Source organism: Schistocerca gregaria, chromosome 5, assembly GCF_023897955.1.
Source record: "Schistocerca gregaria isolate iqSchGreg1 chromosome 5, iqSchGreg1.2, whole genome shotgun sequence".
Taxonomy (NCBI): domain Eukaryota; kingdom Metazoa; phylum Arthropoda; class Insecta; order Orthoptera; family Acrididae; genus Schistocerca; species Schistocerca gregaria.
Window position 1 is genome coordinate 659,406,426 of NC_064924.1, and position 22,661 is coordinate 659,429,086.

The following is a 22,661-nucleotide window of genomic DNA, read 5'->3' on the forward strand; positions in this document are numbered from 1 at the left end:
ACACGTAACATTCCTGTTTCCGTCTTTTTATAAGCAGTGGAGCGCGAGCACGGAACTGCTTGAAGGTTATTAGGTGCTCTAGGGAGGGGTCCCGCTTTTGTCGCCGTAGAGCTCGGCAACGTTCTTTAATTGCCTCAGCGACTTCCGGCGACCACCTGCCTTTCGCCAGGGGCACCGTACAGAACAAGGGATCACGTTTTCCGCCGCAGAAACGATCGTTGTAGTGACCTGCTGAAGCACATCATCGATGACACCATGGGAGATTCAACAGTGACACCAGAGGTGAAGGCTACCCAGTCTGCCTTGTTTAAAGCCCATCTTGGTAGGCGTCCGTGGGTATGACGCCAGGAGGGTGGCAGGAAGATGGGGAAGTGGTCACTACCACACAGGTCGTCATGTGCTCTCCAGTGGATAGATGGGAGAAGTCCTGGGCTGCAAATTGGTAAATCAATGGCCGAGTAACTACCATGAGCCACACTGAAAAGTGTGGCGGCCCCAGTATTTAAGAGGCACAGGCGAGTTGGGACAGTAAATTTTCTACATCTCTGCCACGGTGAGTAAGCATGGTGCTACCCCACAAGGGGTTATGAGCGTTAAAATCTCCCAAAAGTAGTAAAGGTTTAAGATCAATCAGTGCAACCAATACATCCAACAGTACTGCACCATCTGGAGGGAGATATACATTGAAAACAGTTATTTCCTGCGAAGACCATATCCTGACAGCCTCAGCTCCAAGAGGAGTTTGAAGAGGCACAGGTTGTTGACTACATACCGAGTTCAGGACATAAACACAAACTCCACCTGACACTATGTTATCGCTACGGTTCTTGTAATGCCCCTGTAGCCGTGAAGCAGGAGTCCACAATGCCAGGAACCAGGTTTCCTGGAAGGCAATCCAGAAAGCAGGCGTAAGGCTTAACATTTGCCATAGCTCAGCCAGGTGGTTGAAAAAACCACTGCAATTCCACTGGAGAGTGACGTGATCGTGAGACTGGGAAGGCATTAAACAATCAGGCAGTCTGCGCCTCAGGGTCACCTGCTGCCACCGACATATTTCCCGAACAGGCTATATCCACTGTGTCTGAGGGTCTGGCGAAATCTAGGGCCTCAACAGATGCCAGCGCCTTCACCTCATTCTCAGATGCAGAGCTTGTAGGTAGTGGTGGTGTGGGTGCCACTGCAATTCCCTTGGTCTTGGGGGGTCTTCTTTCCGGATTTCTCTCACTGATCCTTGGGCTTCCCTTCCTAGTGAGAGGAGCCGAAGACACGCTTCTCCAGCTGAGAAGTGGGGACTGGTGTCCCGATGGTTGGGGGGACAGTGCTCCCAAGGTAGGTGGTGTGGGAGCAACAGGGAGGGAAGTGCCTCCCCCCACCATCAAGGGGGCAGGTGTAGTCTTCTGGGTCTGAGAGCGGACTGGAACTCAGAGAACTAATGGGGCTGCAACTGTTCTCGTAGCGGCGACATAAGAGGTGGTCATAGCCACAGGGTGTAGGTGCTCAAATTTCCTCTTGGACTCAGTGTGGGTCAGTCAATAGAGTGTCTTGCATTCCATGATTTTCCTTTCTCGTTGTAAAATCCGGCAGTCTGGTGAGCAAGGGGAATGATGCTCTCCGCAGTTGACACAGATCGGAGGCAGGCACATTGGGTGTTTGGATGGGATGGACATCCACAATCTTGACATGTGACGCTGAAAGTACAGCAGGAAGACATATGACCGAACTTCCAGCACTTAAAGCACCACATTGGGAGAGGGATATATGGCTTAACATCATAGAAGTAGACCATCACCATTACCTTCTTGGGTAATGTCTCACCCTCGAATGCCAAAATGAAGGCACCGGTGACAACCTGATTATCCTGCGGACCCCAATGGACGAGCTGGACGAAATGAACTCGACGCTCTAAGTTGGCGTGCAGCTCGTCGTTGGACTGCAAAAGAAGATCCCAATGGAATATAATATCCTGGACCATATTGAAATGCTTATGAGGCGTGATGGTAACGGAAACACCCCCCCCCCCCCCCCCCCCAGTTTGTCACAGGCGAGTAATGTTTGTGACTGGGCAGAGGATGCCGTTTTTATCAAGACTGACCCAGAGCGCATTTTGGACACGCCTTCCAACTCCCCAAACTAGTCCTCCAAATGCTCCACAAAAAATGGACATGAAAGACTCCCCATTAACTCTTGTAGATACAAGGCACCGGGATGAATAAGGTTCGCTGCCATCATTAGCCTGACGTTCCTCCCACGCAGCCAGGGAGGGGAACGATTTGGGGTCTAATTTCTTAGCATTGAAGTTAGACTTTGCCCGTTTAGAGACTGCTGGTGGTGGACCACCACCAAGAGATGTACTACGCTTCATGGCGTGTCATCTGCCCTGATGCCACCCATTCTTACCAGGGACTCTCCCACCGTGTGCCACCCAGCCGCATCGAAGGCCACCTGACAGGATGGCCATTGCCGGGAGTTCCGATGCCCCAGGGTGATGGATGTCTACTCCTTGGCATTCATGGGGAGTTAACGGCGCAGGCATCAGCAGAGCGATGCCTGTGTAGTCAGGGGGCTACAACCGACAGGGTACATGGCGGCCCCACCACAACAGACTGGCAATCCATGCTGGATTCCATGGTCATCGTCGGCGCAGAAAACGACACTGAATAGTGGGTGGAGAAAAAGACACCTAGGACGTTGTCCTCGCCCAAGAGATGGAGGATGAGCGGTACTGAAATGTAAGGACGAGAAAGTGGACGAAAGATCTCAATGCACAATGGGCACGATTCACCAGGCAAGGCACCCTTCCCCAAATGCCTCGCTCTTTATAATAGAGGTCAAACCATACAGGGGACCATCACATAAAGGCCGAAACGCGAGAGACTCCTTTTAGTCGCCTCTTACGACACTAGAAATACCTCAGGCCTATTATAATCCCTGGGTCCGCAGCTGCCTTGCTGGTTTGTCTCTCGCGATGATTTGCAATGATTCTGAGTGCAAATGTGGCCGACCTAAGTTGTTTTAAAGAGTTCCAAAATGTCGTATTTCCAGCTTAAATTCTTATCAATATGGACACCCAAGAATTTTGAAGTTTACACACTAATTATTATTTCCTCACCTTGTGTTACATTTAGTGCTGGTGCAGTACGATGTGCGGAATTTAATATGAGTTGTGTTTTTAAAATTGAGAGTTAGCCCATTCGCAGAAAACAACTAAATGATACTTTTAAGAACTTGGTTCATCATTTCCTGTGTCATCCGCAAAAGAACTAATTCTGCTTGTTGTATATTACAGGAATGATCGTTTACATTTGAGGAACAGTAGCTGAACTTTATAAATGAACAAGTGCACTGGCGCAAATTAAGTGCGTAGCATGTGTTAGTTTTCTACAGGCACCGGTAGCCCCTAATGTGATATATTGAAGTGCTACAACGATTGGACACTTACTAACTGTAGGAGGAGCACATGGAAAAACGCAGGCAAAATATAACCAAAAAAATTGTGTAACTTGCTTACCGGAACAGGACTATAAGCAGTGGCATAAGTGTAGGTATATATTCTCAATATCAAACATAGCCCATAATTTCAGAAACGAATATTTAGTACGTACCCGGGAGCTCAAGACTGCATGGAAGTGAATCATAAGACTTAGGTAAAAGAGTAAAAAAGGGAACGGAAGCGTTTGAGATGCTGCCTTGCAGAAACATGATGGAAATTAAGTAAATTGATAAGCAATGAGGGGTTTCTTTGCAGAATCCGCGAGGGAAATAATACCTAGAAAATCTTCACTATAAGAAAGGGACAGGATGACGAGAGATCTGTTAACACGTCAGAAAATAACTTGCATGACATAAGAATGATTCGCAAAGGGCAAAGATTGTAAGGAACACAGAGATAGGAGTAAATGACAAAATTTGTGGATGTTGGGCTACGTGCTGTTCTGAGGTGAAGAAGCTAGCAGAGAGGACGAAATCTTGGTGGGCTTTATTAAACCTTCAGGAACCAGATTAAAAAATTGCGAGTGAGTAGAAATCACAATTTGGCTTGCACTCAGTCTACGAGATAACAGAGTGGTGATAGGAAAACGCTGTGCATCGTAAGATTTGTTCTCATTCAGTTGAAACACCGATTAAGCGTCGATTCTTGATCCTGTTGCTTCATATTGAAGAAACTCATTCTGAATTATTAATAACTAGCAGAAAAAAACAGCTTCCCTTGGTCTTTATTTTCATTTGCTTTCTTAGAATATTCCAGATCACTAGTTTATTCGAGAACATCTTAAAATATGTATCAAAAAAACGTAAAAATTTTGGTATTTCATACTCAAACATACTCTCGAATGTATTGAAATAAAGTATTGTGTCACTCAAGAATATGGGAGTTGTGAGTCCGCCTTGATGCAAAACACTTGGTTATTTGTTTACTATTTATTCCCCAAACTAGTTTCGACGACAAATACCGCCATCATCACTGGATCTTTAAATCTTGTTTATTGTATGTTATGGCATGTTTTTAAGAATTATTGTCGCTGTGTGCGGCATATTTTTTGTTGCCGTTTTATCTCAGCATACTTCATGTCATGTGCAAGTTCGTTGGGCGACATGTACCTTGTTCTATACACAGAAAAACTAAACCTTCGCACTTTGTATATGATCCAGAGCATGACGCCATCTTTCTGTTCCAAGTTTTGTTTTTCTGTGTATAGAATCAGCTACATGTCGTCCAACGAACTTGAACATGACATGATGTATGCTGAGTTAAAACGGCGACAGAAAATATGGTGCATACAGTGACAATAATTCTTAAAACATGCCAAAACATACAAAATATATTTAAAGATCCACAGATGATGGCGGTATTTGTCGCTGAAACTAGTTTGGGGAATAAATAAATAAACAAATAACAAAGTGTTCTGCATCAAGGCGGACTCAATTCTCATTGTTGTTTTTCTATGCAAACACGTACCAAATGGAAGAGTTCCAAGATAAAGTTATTATTGTGTCACTCACTCATTTCTTTATAGAGCGCCAACACGTTCTAAAATATTAGAGTACGTTCTCCTAAACATACACTACTGGCCATTAAAATTGCTACACCAAGAAGAAATGCAGATTATAAACGGGTATTCATTGGACAAATATATTATACTAGAACTGACATGTGATTAGACTTTCACACAATTTGGGTGCATAGATCCTGAGAAATCAGTACCCAGAACAACCACCTCTGGCCGTAATATCGGCCTTGATACGAATTGGCATTGAGTCAAACAGAGTTTGGATGGCGTGTACAGGTACAGCTGCCCATGCAGCTTCAACACGATACCACAGTTCATCAAGAGTAGTGACCGGCGTATTGTGACAAGCCAGTTGCTCGGCCACCATTGACCAGACGTTTTCAATTGCAAGGGCAGCAGTCGAACATTTTCTGTATCCAGAAAGGCCTGTACATGACCTGCAACATGCAGTCGTGCTGAAAGGTAGGGTTTCGCATGGATCTAATGAAGGGTAGACCCACGGGTCGTAACACATCTGAAATGTAACGTCCACTGTTCAAAGTGCCGTCAATGCGAATGAGAGGTGACCGAGACGTGTAACCAATGGCACCCCATACCATCAGTCCGGGTGATACGCCAGTATGGCGATGACGAATATACGCTTCCAATGTGCGTACATCGCGATGTCGCCAAACACGGATGCGACCATCATGATGCTGTAAACAGAACCTGTGTTCATCCGAAAAAATGACGTTTTGCCATTCGTACACCCAGGTTCGTCGTTGAGTACACCATCGCAGACGCTCCTGTCTGTGATGCAGCGTCAAGGGTAACTGCAGCCATGGCCTCCGAGCTGATAGTCCATGCTGCTGCAAACGTAGTCGAACTGTTTGTGCAGATGGTTGTTGTCTTGCAAACGTCCCCATCTATTGACTCAGGGATCGAGACGTGGCTGCACGATCCGTTACAGCCATGCGGATAAGATACCTGTCATCGCGACTGCTAGTGACACGAGGCCGCTGGGATCCAGAACGGCGTTCAGTATTACCCTCTTGAACCCACCGATTCCATATTCTGCTAACAGTCATTGGATCTCGACCAACGCGAGCAGCAATGCCGCGATACGATAAACCGCAATCGCGATAGGCTAAAATCCGACCTTTACCAAAGTCGGAAACATGATGGTACGCATTTCTCCTCCTTAGACGAGGCATCACAACAACGTTTGACCTGGTAACGCCGGTCAACTGCTCTTTGTGTATGAGAAATCTTTCCTCGTGTCAGCACGTTGTGGGTGTCGCCACCGGCGCCAACCTTGTGTGAATGCTCTGAAAAGCTAATCATTTGCGTATCACAGCATGTTCTTCCTGTCGGTTAAATTTCGCGTCTGTAGCACGTCATCTTCGTGGTGTAGCAGTTTTAATGGCCAGTAGTGTACATGAACATTCGACAACTTTACAGAAAACTCTGGAACTTCGCAGAACATTACACAAGATTCTATAAACTTCAGGAACATTCCAAAACGTTAAAGAATACATCAGAATGTTCCAGAACACTGGAGTATTCTACAATATTTTAGAACACTCGAAAAAAATCGTCAACGTTCAAGATTATTGTTAACAGCGCGAGAGGATTGTAGATAAATCTCAAACTTATCTTCTCTTGAAATATACACGAATGTGGAAGAGACAGAAAATGTCCTGGTGACCATAGTGTGATAGCGAGCACTTCAAACACTCGTACCTCCGCAACCATGACAGCTACAACTGGACAACCACTACAGTGCACAACAGGGGAAGTAAGGTTAGCACCAGGCATAAAACCAGCAAAAATGTAAGTAAATGTCGCATCAGATTGTTGCCTGGGGTATCACACTCGATGAGTTCAGCGGCCTTGTCGGAAGAAGTGTTCCCGCCGGATGTGAGAGTCGTTCCGTATGTGTATTTGTAGAGTGAGTGTAATGGGTGTGTGTGTAGTGTAGTTTTATTTTGTGTTGCATCTTGATGTGAGAAGTAAGAGGGCAAATCCCGGTGCTGGCAGGTAGCCTACTTCTCTCGAATAGCTCCGAGGGTACCGCCCAGCTTAGGGTCACCATCCAACAGACGGATCAACGTTAACAGTGTCACATGCCCTCAATTCATGAGAAACTACGGAGAGGTTTGGAATTCAATCCCAGACATTGTCGCAAAGCCGGGCGGAGTGGCCAAGCGGTTCTAGGCGCTACAGTCTGCATCCGCGCGACCGCTGCGGTTGCAGATTCGAATCCTGCCTCGGGCATGGATGTCTCTGATGTCCTTAGGTTAGTTAGGTTTAAGAAGTTCTAAGTTCTAGGGGACTGATGACCTCAGAAGTTAAGTCCCATAGTGCTCAGAGCCATTTGAACCATTTGAATTGTCGCAAAGACTCGTTAACAGAAGCTTGACGCCTCTCCTTGCCGGCCAGATGGTAGCAGTGGAAACTCCATACACCACCAGGATTCGGACGATCTTACCCCCGAGTCGAGAGCCAACCTACAGGCGAGCGTTAGCGGCCTTTGTTACGGAGGCCGGGTGCAAAAAGCAATGGCTGCCAATGGATGGGTTTAGAAGTATCTTAAACCTCTCCAACAAACACTTCAATATCCTCGATTTACTGAGACAAAGCCAAAATATAGAACTTTTAAGTGCAGAAATCAGTAAGATAAACTGAAACATCATATTCTTTTTTTTCCACTCACGCAACAGATTTCTAGTGTTTCTCTACAGAACTGGCACATTCCATTCTGCTGATGACAACAGGTTTTTGTTTCTCGTACTCTTTAATGGGATCATAACAACGCTTTACCTGCTGTACTCTTATCTCTACTGGCTCTGCTTTGCACTTCCATTATAGTTATGTTTTTTCAGTGCGCTTGTGATAATTGTCTTTCACGAACTTTACTCCTTGTAATTATACTTGCAAGGAAACATCTACAACTTGACCTCATATTTTAAGAAGACGAAAGTACATTTGCATGATACCGGCCCCAGAAAACGATCCCGCGTGAACATGTGTGCCATAACTCGCACCGTACGCGGTTATTATCTGAATGTACACCATTTATATTTCGCATGCATCGCTTGTGTCACACAACATTGGAGTAGCCTAATGCGTAAGCGCGAAGTATCATGAAGCGGTGTGATAACTTGAGCCCTCCTAGTCGTGGGATGTTGAGGGCGACGATGGAGGAGAGGTGAGGGTGTCAAGTTTGCCAAACGTGTTTTGAAATTTTGTTCGTGAACCCATGTTATTTTACGCGAGAAATAGGTGGGCAATATAAGTACATAATTAGTCTTCATACACGTATAAGTTCGGTATCATTTTGGCAATATTGGCGTATTGGTATTCTGCAGCAGTTATATCAAAATGAATAAACCTCAGCAACTGAAAAATTACTGTAAAATAAAGTTAATGATTTCCGGTTTACATTTTAATCATGACAGTCACGTCGAAGAGTAGCGTAATTCCTGCAAATTTACTTCATTATGAGAGCGGCAACTTTACAATACAAAGAGAATATCGCACAACAGCGTCGTTAATAAATAGTGCGACGCTACTCCTTCAATGAAAATCATTCATTTATATTAGTGAATCGCTAGATAAAAATGTCCCAAACAAACAGATCTCTGGTACAGATTAGAAACCTCGCATTATGACAACGAACAAAACACATTGCCGATGTTCAAATGGCTCTGAGCACTATGGGGCTTAACATCTATGGTCATCAGTCCCCTAGAACTTAGAACTACTTAAACCTAACTAACCTAAGGACATCACACAACACCCAGTCGTCACGAGGCAGAGAAAATGCCTGACCCCGCCGGGAATCGAACCCGGGAACCCGGGCGCGGGAAGCGAGAACGCTACCGCACGACCACGAGCTGCGCACTCAGCACAACAGAAACTACAGTGTTTTCTTCTGTTCCGTTAATAATTTAATGTTCCTCTTGATGGTCCTGAAAGACATTTCCCTCCCTTCCACTTTTCCAAAAGGATACATTTCGTTTAATTTCCTCTGTTAAGGACAGGAGCAATCTGGTGTCCGACTATTAAACCGTGACAGCGGGCTTCTTCAACGGTATGTATACAACAGCAAGAGCATCTAATGTGTTCCGAAAGTCCACTCTTAGAAACTGGATTCTCCGGTGCCCATGCCTCGGGTTCCATTGGTGACAATGTGGTAGAATCAAGTGTTTTGGTTAGCCCTTAGTCTAAGGACCATTTACATACGCAACGGAAGGATCATCTTAGTGTCACTATTCTACAGTACAACGTCGAAATATGACTATTACGCACTTGCTGCTGCTTACACAAATGGAGAAAATTGTTTTCTTTCTTTTCCTTTTGATGTTATTGACGGTGGGCTTGATGTTATTTATGGTGGCACCATTAGTTCTTGTGAGATTCCTCGGAAACCAGCAAAAAAAGATTTTTTTACTATATTTTCGCCGATATCAGTGGACCAAAACTCAACAGCCAAGGCGGCTATGCACACCTAATGGCTAAAATTTTCAATTAATTCTCAAGTTCCCGATTTCGAACAACCTCGAAATTTTTTTTCACATCATTATCCATTTCCTAGCTGCTCACACAAATAAAACACGCACCTAATATCCGGTATGAGGCGAAAACATAGTTTAGAAAGTAATGTATGACTGAGAAATAGACTCTAAAGTGTCATCTAAGAACGCCACATTGTAGTACTGAAGCACATGAAAGAATTTCTTGCACGTAAAATCCTGTCTGAGGTGTAAAATCAGTTTTGTATTATTTCAGTTTCCCATAAGTTAACCATTTAAATTTTACTGACCAGCACATTTCTTTTCATTTGATTTACGTTCCCTGCTGTAGCAGGGAAAATTAGGTAATCAGCAGAATAATGCTCCTATCGGAACACGCAACACGCTAATGTTCCTGTTTATTTAAAATACTAACTGTAAAGTGGGGTACCTGCTGCCTCATTCTACTTTTCCAACCTTAAAAATTTACGCAAAAGCATGTATACAACATACTGTTTTCCTCGGAAGCAGACCATGATTACTTCCTCGTTTTTACATCCTCGCCCTATTGTATCAATGAAGCCGTTCGACGAATGTGACTGGTGAAATTGTAGCCTCATTATCGGCATCGTCTTCCTCGCGTAAAGAAGCATCGAACGTCAGTCCACTGTCTTGCTCTTCGTCTACCTTCTGCGCAAATAAGTCGCATATGATCATGTTTATCAGTCACAACTTGCAGGAGCTCTCGTTCTTCGACGTTTAAACGTTGCAATTAGACCGTAATTCCTTATTGCTCCTGCAGGTGCTGCACTGTCGCCTGTTTGTCCATCAAAATTATGAACACGAACTTCTCACTCACCCCGCTGTTGAGTACTTCGCGCTCGGGTTCTATAGGCATTATAGAGGCTGCATCGGAGCGGACCTAGCTACAAACAATCGGGGTGCGCGAAGGATATAACTGTACTATCAAAATTATGGCCCAGATTTTCGCACGGGATCTACTTCTGGGGCTGATATCTTACGAGTGTGCTATTTTCTTTTCTCTTCTAAATATGGGGTCAAGCTGGTTACGTTTCCTTGTCAGTTCAATTCGTAAACGTCTTTCTTCAGCAGTTTCTATACTGGGTGACTCAAAGGAGACTGTACACGCTTGCCGCCCGGAGTGGCCGAGCGGTTCTAGGCGCTACAGTCTGGAACCGCGCGACCGCTACGGTCGCAGGTTCGATTCCTGCCTCGGGCATGGATGTGTGTGATGTTCTTAGGTTAGTTAGGTTTAAGTAGCTCTAAGTTCTATGGGACTGATGACCTCAGAAGTGAAGTCCCATAGTGCTCAGAGCCATTTGAACCATTTTGTACACGCTTTGTGGGTGTAATGTATGCATCAAAAGAAGAGTAAAATGTTAAAAAAGCTTTGTCTAAAATTGTTTTTATTTCGGAGTTATGATCCATAATGCCATTTGTGATAGGCATTACATCATGGGTAGGACCAGTTGCTTGGCACGCCATTTCGGATCTTAACCCCATGGAATTCTACCTTCGGGACCGCCTCAATGAGCTCATACATGGTGTTGGAATCGAGAATGTGGCACAAGTACAGCAGAGAACTGAAAATGGGTGCGACTGTGAAGGACGAGATAGCGGAGCCTCAGTTTGAACATGTTCTGCGGCAAATGTACCGTACGTAGCTGTACTCAGGTGTCTTCGTGTCGTAGCTTTCTGAGAAGAATTAATTTTGTGTTATTTGTTTTGATCCTTACTCTACTGCGTATCTCGGAAATGAATCAATTTCAGACAAAACTTCATTTAACATTTTACTCTCATGATGATGCATGCATCGCACCCCATGTCGTTGCTTCTCTCTTAAGTTTTCTCTCATTCCATTCATTCTCTCCAATCGTGAAGATAAACGTGCTTCTTGCTCACTATCTGTTTCGTTTTGGCAGTGCTCCTCCGTTACATTCGTTATGAATTCATCTCGACAGGATCTCCCGCTCTTTAACCTTTCGGCATCCTGTTACATATAAATATGTTCAACTTAATACATTGTTCACTATCATAAGCAAATTACATTTACTTCAGTTTCTGTCGCTTTCATTTTTCTTTGAACCCCTCTAATCGATTTCAAAAAGTGTACAGACGCAGGCATCTCGACATCGCCTGTGTATACTCTTCTGAACTGGAACGTGACCTCCCAGAACAGAATAATGAAAAATGCGATAACATTTTTGAACGTCTTTTGATATTCTACAGAATTCTTGAACATCACGGGAAGTTCTAAAGTCTTCTAGAAAATTTTCGAAGATTCTGGAGAAGTCTAGATCCTTCTTGAAGATTTTGAAACATTCGTCAACATTTTCCAATATTCCTGAACATTGTAGATGGAGTATTTTGGCCAGTATTGGCGCCTTCAGCGCTCAATTACAGTTGCTTCACCGACTTCCAAAAGACGTCCACTGTAGCGATGCCCTCTTTTGATACCCATATCTTCCAACTCAACTCCTATAGTTCTAAACTAAAACCTCCATCATGGATGGGCGTGGAGGGCTACCATACTATATAACACCTACGGAGCTGTGGACGTTGGTTGCGGAGTTGTAGTGGCACGCATGGATAAACTGTGTTTACATTTCTTGTATATATTTGTTTTCGGGAGACGGTAGGATGTGATGATGCAACAGTCACCACTCTTTCTCAGCCTTAATCCTCCACAGGATAGAAACCAGAAGCATACATACCAACTTGTTCTGCCGCTGCTGGTCAATAATTCTTGCAATGCACTAAGTCATAGTGTCGTAATATCTTACAAAGTATATATTTTTCAGTAGTTCTCAGCAGTATTCCTAGAAATTACGTTCTCATTTCACGTTCGCAATAAGAACGGCAACACATTTCTTATAAAACTTAGGGCACTGTTTGTTGTATTATGTTCTGAGCAAGTGATATGAATAAAAAGATGAAAGTTTCGGGTGAGTAATACTGATTTCACTAAAAAATAAAAAATATGAGTTTAGATAACAAATTTCTGTTGCACTTTCCCATGACAAGCGAAACACTACTACTGCTGAACCGCTCCCTCCCCCCCCCCCCCCCCTCCCCAATGTGTCTTCCCTTCCTCTACGCCATCATAAACACCATGTGTCAACCACGAAAGTTATACGCCCGATGTATAAAAGAAAAGACGTGGACATCTGAATCAGCATGTAAGCTTACTAATTAGTAACTGACGTAAGTCATTAAAATATGTGTGTGTACCAACATAGCACTCGAAATAATAGTTAACAACATAAGCAACAGAGCATCTTAAAGGCTGGTAACGGTAACACTACTTTTACATGAAGAGAAAGTATAATATAGGAGGAGGGGTATTAAGTAAACTAAATGGATATAAGAACCACAAATTCGTTAGCACAACAAGAACCAGAAACAATTATAAGTACTGAGAATTAACTTTAAGTTGTTAAAGAAACAAATTGGAATAAAAGCCGAGAAAAGGTCTTGCAGAAATGTCGTAATTTGAGAGAAAGGGTGATAATAGTAGCCGGCCGGAGTGGCCGAGCGTTTCTAGGTGCTATAGTCTGGAACCGCAAACCCGGTACGGTCGCAGGTTCGAACCCTGCCTCGGGCATGGATGTGTGTGTCGTCCTTAGGTTAGTTAGGTTTAAGTAGTTCTAAGTTCTAGGGGACTGATGACCTCAGATGTTAAATCCCATAGTGCTCAGAGTCATTTTTGATAATAGTACAGTCTGTATTCAACAACATTTAAATACACACGCAAGGCAAATACCAGTGTGTGGGACGTACTTCTCCGAAAAGCAACATAACATGATTAAAGAACGTGAAAGATGCTACGTTTAATGGTACCAAAAACCTGTATCTACCAAAGAGTGATTAATAATGACTCATACTACATAAAGACAAGTGACAAATATCTAAAGGAAACAATATAGTTGCCTCATCCACAAAGTACTGCTCTTTTTTGTAATATCTAACAGTCTAGACTATGTTTTAACCCTAGCAATACCAACGCATTTTCCATAACGTGTTTACTACCAGGGGGTGGATGGAAGGGGGCGGACTGGCACGCTACTACCTTACTCCCACACAGAAAAGTTAAAAAACAAATTTCGTTTCTGTTAACTTTTAGTAACAACATACTTTTTAAATAAGTACTGATGAGTACGTACAGTCCAGAACCTGAAAATATCTGTAGCACGACCTTAGCAATACCAGTTCATTTTTCATAACATATGGTACTAAGGGCGCGGGGCTACTTTATGACAAAAAAAAGTGGTAAGTCCCTATTGGACCAAACTGCTGAGATCATCGGTCCCTAGGCTTACACACTACTTAATCTAACTTTCGCGAAGGACAACACACACACCCATGCCCGAGGGAGGACTCGAAAGTCCGACGGGGGAAGCCGCTCGTGCCGTGGCAAGGCGCCTTAGACCGCACGGCTACCTCGTGACCCCCACAAAAAATTACAAACTTCATTAACTGTCGTTTACATTTATTCACAAAATGTTTTTTAAGATATGTTAACGTGTAAGAAGGCTCCTGAATCTGAAAATACTAATGTGACATTTGTTGTAAAGATGTCACACCCCGAACACGACTTACATTTTTGGGTTAAGTTTTGCTGAAAAATTTAAGACTTTCATGGAATCTGGCAGAAGAAATCACTAAAAACAATATTTTTTCAAAATTTTAAAATATAAAGTACTTGACTAGATTACAATATTTTCACAAGGGGGCATGAGGTAGCCCCCTCCTCTCGGTATTGCGAGGGTTAATAATAAAAAGGCTCAGTGTCTGGAAAAATAACCTCATGGGGAAGAATATAGTTGTAGTCAGTAAATGAAAGATTAAATCGTTGAGATTTTTCAAATATTTCGAGTGGAGTACCACTGTGCAACTAGATGTCACTGTAATGTAGTCAATGATAAGAATAGAATAATACTTGTACTACAAAACCGTATCAGTAATCGTCTTTAATGACGTCGTCGACGGGAAGCTAAATCCTTATTTCTTTTTTTCTCCAGCAATGCTAAAAACTACGAAGAATGCAGCAGTGGACATAAACCTACTGCAGCATGAATAAAAAAAAGCCACGTACCGGCAACAAAATTCGATATTATTACGATGAATACGCATCTCGAAACAAGTATTCCGTCTTCAAGAATTATCGGTTGGTACAGATCAATGATAGTCACCTTTAACGTGAAACAGCTGGGCTCGATAAGTGAATGTAGACTTTTCTAGCATATGCTGCTGATGAAATGTTTTCCGGGTTCCACTGGGGTGGCTGCGTTGGAATTCCGCGACGTTTCGATGGGTGCCCCTCATCATCTTGTCAAAAGACGATAACAGTGACGCTCATCGGAACGTCGCGCAACTTCAACGCACAGAATTTGGAGGTTTCATGAGCTGGGATCGGTATTTGCATTTCTGTCCATCTGTTTGCACACTTCGTCATCGTAGTTCTCTTTAACACTGTAGTAAGATATTTAATAATTTTGTACGCAGACATCCCCATCAAACCTTGGATAATACATTACTGAGAGTAGATGTATCTCGTATACTGTGGATACCACTGAATGCTGTGACACATAAATTGAAGACAATCCTAAAAGAAGCAACCAACTGAGGTTTTTTTTCCTTGTCCATGAGCTTGCTTTCAGGCTTTAGTATACTCTTCGCCAAATCGTCAGACTTATAGTTGGTAACTTCTTGAACAATTTGCTGAAAGTTATGAAAATTGTAGAGATATAGAATGAGGACTTGGCAAATCTCTCTGGTGACTTTAAATTCCATACTTGATTTTCGGACACTATTTGCGCACCTAATGTGTTAATGGGTCTTCTCTTAATTATACTCTAGACGTAAATGAAATTAAGGCATAAAATATCCCCATTCTCATTTCTACAAGAACACTAGCTCTCGGGAAGATCGTGTCGTTTTCGCTGTAATCAGGTAAGAATGTCACCATTGCATTATACTAATGTCTGAGTGCTAGTTACTGCACAAAAACACGTTTCAAGACAGAACTGCTACTGCTTCTAAAGCTGTCCTCATTTTTTTTTTTGTTTGTTTAAATATACGGGATCAACCCCAGAACCCAGTGACCAAATTTCTGAGGTTATCAGGAATATTCTCTGAACATATTTATGTAGGAGTCTCTTGGTCTCCGGTAGTTCATTAACGAGTATTAATACAATTACGATTTATTGTTTATTACCCTGTTTGCTTTTTTCTGTGAAAAGAGCTTCACAACAGACATAGCCTATACCCAGTTGCAGAAGCACGGCGAGACGCCTCAACATGACGTCGCTGTGCCACTGATCCACTGCTTCTGGTGAATCCGACACAAGCTGCATATAGACCAACTCTTCATTAGTAAACCTACCCGTACACCTGTATTATACTGTAACGCACAACCAACACTCCTGGAAGAACAAACCCCAGACAATCGAGCAGCACTGAATGCGAGCTTGAGGACGAAAAGTAACACTTGGCATTACTGCTGTCAACATTTAGTACTGTGAGAGACGAACAAATTTGTTTCAATAGACGACACACAGCGCGAACAGTCGACATTTGCACTATTGGCAGATATTTTCAGTGGAACGAAGATAAATACGGTTAAAGATACGAAACGAAATGCAGTGACTCTGCAAAAGCGCCATCGGAGATGACGTGTCCCTTACAACAAAATACCAAGAAAATATCCCATAACAATCTCCGAAATTTTGTCTCCTTCAACAAGAGTGTCACCATGTCATGGATGTGCAAACAGATAGGAAATGGGTCCCGATCGCAGTTCCCACACGCAAAAAACACCTGCAAACCACGAAACTTGACGTTGAACACGTGTCACCCGTAATAAAATTTAATTCGGTGCACGGACTGTTATCAACCATCCGTTGTTCCTGACAGCCGCCTTAGGCATACGCCCACCTGGCTGCATTCGATTTTGTGACTATTGTGACTGCCCCCCTCCCCCCCCCCCCTCTCCACCCGCTCGGTTCTTTAAAGAACCAAACTCGCAAGTATAAAACAGCACCAAACGTCTAATTACTTTACAGATGAGTTAATCTATTATATATTTGACGTTAAGCGTCTAAACGAGAAAAAGTGTACAAAAGATTTTAAATTATGCTTAAAAGTTTGTTGGAAGTCGCTAAAAGCTCTTAGCATCAAGCATTGGATCAGGGTAGTCTGGCTAGTTTGAGCACCATTTAATGCAAAAGCTAGTTTTTTACGCAGCTGAATGTTTATGACGTCATATCTCCTGTACTATGTGTTGTACAATGATACAATGTTGCAAGTACATTCATTGGTACATACTGTTACCTGTCTGAGGCATTTTTTGTGGGCAGAGTCGCTAGTAAAGAAGTAAGAAATTAAAACATCGTGTCTGACGCTCAAGTTTTAGTGGATGAACAGCGAAAATGTGGTGACTTACAAACATTTTTCTTTTCACCATTTTGTGAAGGCTGCCAGCGTGAAAAAGTTTGGCAATGTTTTGAAACTGTATAAAGTTTGTCGGAAGCCGCTAAATGTCGTCATTCTCAAACACTAGATGACTACAGTCTAGATAATTTGCGCGCCACGAGTTACCAAGATTACGCAGTTTCTAACCTAATATTTGACATCCTATGTTAAACCTTTAACACAAAATTATACCTCTTAATAGGTAGATTATGGCAATATTTTAAATTTTTAAATTCTGTCAGTAATTATTTGAATCGTTGAAAATCAAATTTTCGTTGTCCCTGGAAGCCATTAGAGAGAGAACCTGCAACGGGGACCGTGCATCGTGTTAGATTTTTAGTAATACAGATGAACACAGAAGGAAAGCGCATTCACTGTGCTGCTACATGTTACACTTGAAGACAGGGGAAATGCCAAGTAGGAGGTGGGGTGCCACTAACAAGGATGTGGTCAGACTTGTCATGCCGAAACACGTATTGATTTTCTTACCAGTGTTAACTGTGAAACAGGTCCGCACGTGAAATTGTAGCAGCTGACATTACTGGAAGTCAGCTAAACAAAATCACGAAAACTGCTGCTTTGCTTGCTTGCCGCTTGCAGTGAAGGTTGGCCGCGCACGAAAGTGACGAGTCGCGAACAGCTGGTATGCAGAACATTGCGCGCATCGCCAGGAAATGCGGCCGTTTTACTGCAGCGTTCACTAAAGAGGAATTTAGCTGCAGCGATTTGGTGCATCTGTGATATGCACTTTCCTTTCAAGCCTGGTACGTGTTCTAAACATATCGTCCTGACATTAGTTAGAGTTGTGATACATGCTCTGCACATCTACATACATACTCTGCAAGCCACTTCACGCTGAACATTCAATCTTCAATCACAGTTGATGGCTAACTCTGTATATGTTTTCCTGCTTGCTACGGGGGTGTACAAAGGACGTCAGATCAAACCATCAACAGAAAACGCGCTTGAGCACTATGTGATGTGAGAAATTGTAGTTAAACATCTAGACAAGCAAGTAAATAGCGCCGACATGTGGCTAGAAAACACTGAATTACTTGATATTGTGAGCGTCCACAGACGGCGAAGAAACTGAAGAAAGTTGTATGCATGAAGACTCGTCGAATTTCACGTATAATCATCAGTTATCTCCGAAAGCGGCACCAGGAAATAAAATTACCCTGTCAGGCAAAGAAAAAGTGGTGGTGTATTGGTTGAATGAAAACGGTAAGAAACGCCTGTTTGTCAGTAGTATTCAAAATAAATTTCGGTTTGCCCGTTCTGAACGTGAATTGTACAGATGGAAGTTGCTGGACAAAGAAAGAGTCGACTGGAATTGCGACGAAATTAAATGCGCGACTTTGAGCTATTTACCGATGCCAGACAAAAGTCATTTAGTATGAGCAATACAACTTTACGTGATTGGGCTGTAAAGAATTTACAGCCTCTCAGAGCTGATATAGCCGCTTCAGAAGATCACATAGAATTGTAGGAGGAAAACTAACAAAATTTGTATCGAGAAACAGGTTCGAAAAATGAAGTGATTCAGATTGAAATTTTAGAAACTTTTATTACAAATGAGAAGCATAAGATCGTTAGTCTCAACGAATTCTATATGTTTACAATGCTGCTCAGTCCTGTTTTCACAAAGAAGCGTTTGCTAGGAGAACACTGTCATTCCAAGAGGAAAAACATGCAGATGCGACTGCGCGGTCCTCGGCTACATTCGTACACTATAATGCCTGGATGGCTTATTGGTGCCAAAACGATATGTGTGCCTTCGAGAATCAACGGGACGTTTAGGACCACACGTCAAATGTTCTACGCAGACAGTCTTTTGGTAGCACATCAAAGTCATGCTTTTCTTCCGTTCTTCGAGAGCAATTCTCTTCTACATTCGTGGTCAGGTCATAAAAATTCTGAGCCATTAAAAGCTGCATTTCAAGCTCATCCTGACGAAGAAGCAGAGATACTTCAGATACCACCCAGCACTATGAACGTAATTCAGTCGCCGGCCAGAGAATTTTTCCCGTCAGTGGAAGGCATTTTACAGAAATCTAATAGAATATTGTGTTCAGATCACCGCAATTTCCGCCCTACCACAGTGACAATATTCACAAGTTGAATCACAAGTACCTTATCAACTTTCCTCTCCATTATTTCAAAATATAATTAAATATGTGTGGCACTCCTCGAAAGCCCGGCCTGGGTGCCGTGCGGTTCTAGGCACTACGGTCGCAGGTTCAAATCCTGCCTCGGGCATGGATGCGTGTGATGTCCTCAGGTTAGTTAGGTTTAAGTGGTTCTATGTTCTAGGGGACTGATGACCTCAGCTGTTAAGTCCCATAGCGCTCAGAGCCATTTGAACCATTTAGCCACTCCTCGAAATATGGTGGTTTTAGGCCTGATTCATTCCGAACAAATTTTTGTCTAAGGACGCGTAATGACTGTAACACCCAGGTCTGTCATATGTCTGAGGGTTGTAAATACAACTAAATAGTTGTGGATTACAATTACAAGTAACCTAAATTGGAACGATCACATAGATAATATTGTGGGTAGAGCAAACCAGAGACTGCGAATCATTGGCAGAACACTTAGAAGGTGCAACAGGTATACCAAAGAGACTGCTTACACTACGCTTGTCCGCCCTATTCTGGAGTATTGCTGTGCGGTTTGGGATCCGCATCAGGTCGGACTGACTGTCGGATGACACCGAAAAAGTACAAAAAAAAGTAGTTTTGTATTATCGCGAAATAGGGGAGATAGTGTCACAGACATGATACGTGAATTGGAGTGGCAATCATTAAAAGAAAGGCGTTTTTCGTTTCGGCGGGATCTCTCATGAAATTTAAATCACCAGTTTTCTCCTCCGATTGCGAAAACATTCTGTTGGCACCCACCTACATAGGGAGAAATGATCATCACGATAAAATAAGAGAAATCAAGGCTCGGACGGAAAAATTTAAGTGCTCGTTTTTACCACGTGCCGTTAGAGAGTGGAACGGTAGAGAGACAGCATGAAAATGGTACATTGAACCTTCTGCCAGGCACTTTATTGGGAATAGTAGAGTAACCACGCAGATGTAGATGACTTAACTTTTATGTTCTTGGTGGGCAAAAATATATGTTTGGAACATTGCTTCAATATTTAGCATTACTGCGGTAATTACAAGACATAAAATTAATTTTCACGAATTCTATAGCGAAAATTTATTTGTATGTATTCCTTAGCAATTTGGAAAGAGTGTTGTAGATAATGTATCAGTTGTACTAGTCAACGAATGTTTGTCTTACGGTCGCTTTCACTGGACGAATCAATTCTCATGACTAGAGGGAGGCGCGAAGCTAACGCCATCTTGTGCCTAGATGGTGTAACAAAAATGGTTCAAATGGCTCTGAGCACTATGGGACTTGACTTCTAAGGTCATCAGTCCCATAGAACGTAGAACTACTTAAACCTAACTAACCTAAGGACGTCACACACATCCATGCCCGAGGCAGGATTCGAACCTGCGACCGTAGCGGTCGCGCGGTTCCAGACTGAAGCGCTTAGAACCGCTCGGCCCAAACTGCCGGCTAGATGGTGTTGGCAGAACGCAACGAGAGGGATCAGGGCTGTAGTATAGGTAGTTACAAGCACGGAAACCTTGCGACGAATGTCTTACTTCATAAAGTTTTGCATTCGGGAGGACGACGGTTCAATCCCACGTCCGGCCATCCTGATTTAGGTTTTCCGTGATTTCCCTAAATCGCTCAAGGCAAATGCCGGGATGGTTCCCTTGAAAGGGCACGGCCGACTTGCTTCCCCGTCCTTCCCTAATCCGATGACGTCACTGTCTGGTCTCCTCCCGCAGAAACAACAACAACATAAAGTTTTTTTATAGACATCGAAGTCTTGTCAGCGGACTTTTTTCAACGTTAACTCACAGTGGTAAAAGAAGCGATACAGGTTTCGACATATGACCATTCTCTATGTAGCAAGACGGAAAACGAGTTTCACCTGTGAGAGCGTGACGCCGTCGTATCTTCTCGCGCAGAGCACCGGCTGGCGTGCGCTTCGTCTGCCGTAGCTCTGGCGTCTCGCGCGCCCCCTGCAGGCAGGCAGGTTTGACGTCTGCGGCGGTCCGCCTCCTCGAGACTCACTGACAGCTGCCGCCGCCGCCGCCGCCGCCACGGCGCGCAGAAGGAGGACCCGACGCCCATTGGCCGCCGCCTTGCCCGGGGCGGAGCCCAGCAGCACGTTGCCACCGCAGCATCCTCCCGCGCACTCCCCAAAGCAGAGTGCACCTGGAAACAGTAATTAAAGGCCCGACACACGCTCCAACCGACCGACTGACAAAATTGACGGTCCAAGCGTTTTGACTGACCGACCGACGAACTTTGGAATGTCACCAGGCAGCCAACATCCCCCACCCAACCTCCAATCAACAATTTGTGCCGTTTATAGCGCTGGTGTGCCAATCTACCGACAGAAGTTCGTCTTCTGTAGCTGCTCGCAGGATATTTTTTCTTTGTTGTTGAGAGCGGTATATACACGGTGATTCACGAAGATATGCAAATATTTTAATTGTTACTCTACAAGTAAAACTAAAGAAAAAAGTTCAGATAAACGCAGGTCCTTGAATATTTAACCCTTTATTTGGCAAATGGTCAAAATAAAAACAAAAAAAAATCTGTGCTTATATTTATTTGTTATGCTTAAAGAAATACAATTCAGTCAGTTTTAGTAATTTTTGACAAAAATTATGAAAATTATGAAATGCTGCTTATAAGCAACATTGCCAGCAGTAGACCACATTTATACATACTATAGAAAAAAATGTTTGCCAATAACCTCAAGCAAAACGTTTCCTGTACATGAATAGTATAATTTATAAACACATTTAAGCATTCCTTCTGTGTAATAGCCGGCTGTTGTGACCGAGCGGTTCTAGGCTCTTCAGTCTGGAATCGCGCGACCGCTACGTCCGCAAGTTCGAATCCTGCCTCGGGCATGGATGTGTGTGATGTCCGTAGGTTAGTTAGGTTTCAGTAATTCTAAGTTCTAGGGGACTGATGACCTCAGGTGTTAAGTCCCATAGTGCTCAGAGCCATTTGAACCAAATTTTTGCTGTGTAATAGACCTGTTTCATTTTCCTTCCTAGTTCTTCTTGCAATGGAATTTTTGGAAACAGTTCCTCTTTGGAACGAAGCACAATACTAGATTGCATTTTGAAAATCCAGATGGGCAGTAACGACAACGACCTTTGGGACCGTATACAGGCCGATGCTCCATGTTATCAAATCGGACATCTTGCGTAACAGTCGGAGCTGTTGGCTTCCTCCTCTTCTTTTGTGGTGGTGTTATGTCTATTGAGGGCCTTCCTACTTTCTTTCCTTTTCCCTGAAAACATAAAAAAATGGTTCAAATGGCTCTGAGCACTATGGGACTCAACATCTTAGGTCATAAGTCCCCTAGAACTTAAAACTGCTTAAACCTAACTAAACTAAGGACATCACACACACCAATGCCCGAGGCAGGATTCGAACCTGCGACCGTAGCAGCCCCGAGGTTCCGGACTGCAGCGCCAGAACCGCACGGCCACCGCGACCGGCTGAAAACATCAAACCATTGGCAATATCAGCCCTGAATGACTTCAGTGAGGTCTTCTTGTCCAGATAT

The 22,661-nt window shown here is 43.4% G+C and overlaps 1 protein-coding gene across 2 annotated transcripts in view; it reads right to left on the minus strand.

Annotated features, from left to right (window-relative positions):
- The window catches only part of LOC126273189 (doublesex- and mab-3-related transcription factor 2), an 80,239-nt gene extending 59,033 nt beyond the window's left edge, over positions 1-21,206 (minus strand). For both annotated transcript variants that reach the window (XM_049976710.1, XM_049976711.1), the window contains exon 1: positions 21,000-21,206. The gene's annotated coding sequence lies outside the window, so the exon portion shown is untranslated. The remainder of the gene's footprint in view (positions 1-20,999) is intronic.
- Between the last annotated feature and the right edge of the window lie 1,455 nt (positions 21,207-22,661).